The sequence below is a fragment of the Rhinolophus hipposideros genome (genome assembly GCF_964194185.1).
Source record: "Rhinolophus hipposideros genome assembly, chromosome: 13".
Classification (NCBI taxonomy): Eukaryota; Metazoa; Chordata; class Mammalia; order Chiroptera; family Rhinolophidae; genus Rhinolophus; species Rhinolophus hipposideros.
Genome location: NC_138059.1, coordinates 58,481,231 through 58,485,822, shown reverse-complemented (window position 1 = coordinate 58,485,822; position 4,592 = coordinate 58,481,231). Strand labels below are relative to the sequence as shown.

General features: G+C 35.8%; 1 pseudogene across 1 annotated transcript; it reads left to right on the top strand.

The window, feature by feature from the left end:
* Positions 1-859: 859 nt before the first annotated feature.
* Positions 860-1,692, top strand: LOC308506562 (glycoprotein-N-acetylgalactosamine 3-beta-galactosyltransferase 1-like; annotated as a pseudogene). Its single transcript has one exon. The product of its transcript is annotated as a glycoprotein-N-acetylgalactosamine 3-beta-galactosyltransferase 1-like (transcript).
* The last annotated feature ends 2,900 nt before the right edge of the window (positions 1,693-4,592 follow it).

The following is a 4,592-nucleotide window of genomic DNA, read 5'->3' as shown; positions in this document are numbered from 1 at the left end:
CTTCTCCCACCCCCGCAATCAACTCAATTCACACATTCAAATAACTGAAGACTTAGAAGTAATTTTCAGAGATGTAATCCCAAAAAAATCAGTTTAGAAGATAATATGCTTCAATACAAAAATGTCCTTATTAAGCCTATAATAGCTTTTTCAGAACATAACACTGCAAAGGAAGGTTAATTTACATATTTCTAATGTTTATTAAAAGTCATGTTATGACCATTCTTAACAGACGGATCTGTGTTCTTTAAGTTGATTGTTTGGAAATCTATTCCATTTTTTTCAATTCTCCTTTATGATCTTAGCCCTATTACATTTAATAACACTAACAATTGCCGTCAGCAACTTTAATTCAACAGATGATAAACTTGACAGTTTTTACAGTTGTTACAGAGCAAAAAACTGTAATGGAAATAATGTACATGCTCATATAGAGTAATAGAGTAATACAGAATCTCACATACATGCGCGTGCACGCACAGACAACCAGATCACTAAAAATAACGCTGGAGAGATGAGCACACAGGCTGGAGCCCTCTGGGCTGTCTCCACCTGCACAGTATCCAGGACCACAGTGCAGTGCCCGCAGTTGCCAAAAGCAGCTGTGGTTCAGCCCCAGGGGAGCCGGAGGGAACCCTACTGATATCAGATATGCACTTTAGGAACTGAATGGCCTGAAATTCTTGGCTGCATTGTTTAACCTGCCTTTCTGGATTAGCAGTCAGATATATTTTTTTAATGTTCTCAGCCATTTAGTATTTTGTTGGAAGAACAAGGTGACATCTAGCCTAATATTCTTAGTAAGTATCCTCATGTGAGGCATTCAGATGATTCTGTCCAGAATCATCTAGAAGGGCAGATGAAGTTGAATACAGATGATAGTCATCACAAATATGAGAGCACAGATGTTGATGAAACCCTCTATAGGAAGGTGAAAATTCTTGATGGGTTATGACAGGACCTCGAAATCGAGAACAAATGGCCAAATATGTCACAGCAACATGGACCAGGCCTTATCATAAAGCATTGTTTATGAGCCCAGATGAAAATAAAGACTTCCCTGCTGTGAGATTAAACATGGAAGAAGGCAGAAAACAATTATATTGGAAAACAGTTAAAGCCTTTCAGTATATTCATGACATTGTCTAGAATGTGCTGAGTAGTTTATGAAACCCAATGAGGATATATATGTCACACTAGATGACTTGAGATGGCTGTTTGTCCACAGTGACCCTAAAGCATTATGTAAAGCAGGGCTATGTGAATGGAGAAGCGCGATATGAACTGAGCAAAGAGGCTTTGAGATTTGTTCCTGTGATTAAAGCGAGTACCTGTACTCCTGTTCCTCTGAAGATAGCGCTGGAAAGATGCATGGGAATCCTAAACACAGAATCAGATTCCAGAGATACCACTAGAAACAAAACTTTTCATCCCCTTTTGCCAAATACCACCTAATTCAAAGTTTCTCTACCCAGAACTCTTTTGGTCCTGGAAATGAAACCATTATCCTCCTTTAGAGCATCGCAGTTGCCATCCTGATTTTGCAGTTTCCTTTCACTATGCTAATGCTACAGCTATGTGTGAGTTCGAATACTTTGGTTATCATCTTCATCTATATGGCTATTTGTACAGATAACGACCTGCCTTACTTGAGCATCTACTAAAGGGAATAAGCAAAGCAAACAAAAATAAATATCCAAAACCAAACTTAAGAAGTCCTTCAGAGAAAGCCACGAAAGAGCAAAGGTAGAGAGTCTAGCATGGCACTGAAAAAGGATCTCTGAATCTTTGCAGAGAACACTGGGGTCCCAGGGAGCAATTCTTTCTAAGCAAACATTCCGTGTTAGAAATCCTTCAAACAGTGGTCAAATAAGAGATTTTGTTGCCTGTTTCTGACTAGAAGTTTAGTTTCACTGAGGAAATAAAATTAAACTTACCAAAACTATACTGCACCATGTTAAGTAAAACATACATAATGCTAAACAGATCTGCCTTAATGAAAATTCTAGAAGGAAATGTTGATATCGGCATGCTTTTAAAATCAAGATGAATGTCTGAATTGCAATATGACATAAATGAATAGAACCTAACCCTTACACACAGTTACTGCCTAAAAAAAATTCATTGTGATTTTTTACAATTAGCAGCATTTCTTACAGAAAAAGGTGGAATAGGAATGCCACCTGTCCTGAAATGCACTAATGAAATCGCATTTTGAAATTATCATAGGCCTTGACTATGTTATATACTTGGTTCTAACCAATGGTTGATCTTTTACTAGAGTGAATAATGTTCACTTAGTTCTTATGCTCTCTTTTCTAATTATGTTTAACATTTCTTGAGTTTCATTCTTTGCTATTAATATTTATTTACTCAAATATTAACAGAATTTATCAACATGACTATTTAAATGTTTTATCCCAAATTTACCCATTGGTAGCTATGAGTAATTAATAAATTGTAACTTTAATGCTATTCTTACATTAGTGTCATCTTAATGCTTTTCTTGTATCAGTGCCACTTAGTGCCACTCTCAGAAATTGCTAAATGAAATTTATAATTCATTAGAACTTTTACCAACTATGTAATTATAGTTCTTTTTGTTCTCAGTAGGTTGAGAAGTGAGAACTTAGTTGTGTCTTTCATGACTTATATAAAGCAGTTTTATTTTTACTTTTTTTAAACACCTTGCAGATGTACTCATAAGGTACATTTTTAAAAAATTTTATTGGGGAAGGGGAACAGTGTGTACTTCCAAGATTTTTTTCAAGTTAAGTTGTTGTCCCTTCAATTGCAGCTGTGGAGGGCCCAGCTCAGCAACAAGTCCAGACACCATTGTTAGTTGCATGGGGCACAGCCCTCTATCTCCTGTGGGAGTCCAACCCGCAACGTTGTGGTTGAGAGGACATGCTCCAACCAGCTGAGCCATCTGGGAGCTCAGCGGCAGCTCAGCTCAAGGTGCTGTGTTTAATCTTAGTTGCAGGGGGTGCTGCCCACCATCCCTTGTGGGAGTCAACAACCTTGTGGTTGAGAGCCCACTGGTCCACGTGGGAATTGAACCGGCAGCCTTGGGCGTTAGGAGCAGGGAGCTCCAACCACCGGAGCTACGGGGCCAGCCCTAAAGCAGTTTTAAAAATCTTTCCTTTTTAGCATCTGATATAGCCATTACTTATATTGACAAAATAGTCTGAATGCAGGATGTTGATAAAAATTAACTGAAAACTTTAGAAAATGCTGAGTGCTTAAATCAACTTTTAAAACACCAAGTAATCTGTGAATAATAGATTGAAGTTTGCTGATTTTTAGCATTTTGGAATATTAATTTTGCCAGTGGATAACAATGTTGGATACTCATTCAAGATGGCCTTCCAAAATGCGTTCACAAATGTTTCATTCAAATTTTAGTGATCATCTGTTTAGAGTTTCTGGGGGAAAAATTAGAATTTCAATTCCCATTGGATTTAGCAATAGTATCCAAGTACATCATAACAGAATAATTTACGAACTTTCTATAAAATTAACAACTTTCCTGGTGCTACTGGTGCTGCTGGTGGGACCTACACTTTGAAAACCACACTGACCTAGTTTACTACTTTTGTCCAACACCCTGAATTCCAGAGGAAATATTAGAACGGTAGTAATATTAAAATATAAATCAGTGACCAATATTTAATATTTTAAAGATATGATCAACTTCGGCATTAAATATCCTAAGTGGTTATTTCATAGTTGTTTCAATATTATTTTATCATTCCCTTGAGCCTACCAAGATTTGGGCACTGTTTGTAAATGGAAGAATCTGCAACTCAATTGACTAGATTTTTTCATGGCCAGCTTTTCTTCTTCATTTAAGTTTTTGATTCATTAGTCTATTTCTTTCTTTGACAATTTAATGTTCACAGGCCTTTATTTCCATACTAATTAACTTCCATCTTCTAGCTAATCTTAACAGTGCCTTCACAAGGTTATTTTGGATGCCGTTATTAGTGAGATTCAAATTTATTTCACTTACTGATAACTTTTTAATCATGAACTTTAGGTTTTCCTATGAGATTGAAAGTTGTGAGGCTAGATGTCTTAAGAGTGATGCCTGCCAGCTTTAGTATACCTTCCTTACTTTGAAAACTAACATTTCAAACTAATTTTAGATATATAGTCACTAAAAAATAAAGTTTTTAGATTCTTTCCTCCTGCCTCCCCTTTTTCTCAAAAAATGAAACTCACTTGCTTCATTTCTCTACATCTTTATTATAGGCCTTTCTTTAGATATAGACAAGGAATCTGGGGGGAAAGCTGTAATTTAGTTTTTGCCAAATGTATTTAATCCATTGATTTAAAAATCGAGTTATGTTTGTATATCAGAATTGAAATAGAAATTTTGGCACAGATTTGTATAAGAAATTTTACTTCTCCTTAGGAAAACCAAATCTAAAACCAGTTTTAGAGTTGAATTATGCTCTATTTCAATTTCTTTACCTCTAGCTTGTTTGTTAAATTTAAATAACTTTTCTAGGACCATGCAAATTAATAATCAATATTAACATATTTTTAGAGGGAAATGAACCTTAGTGTTAAGCAGTGTGCTATATGAC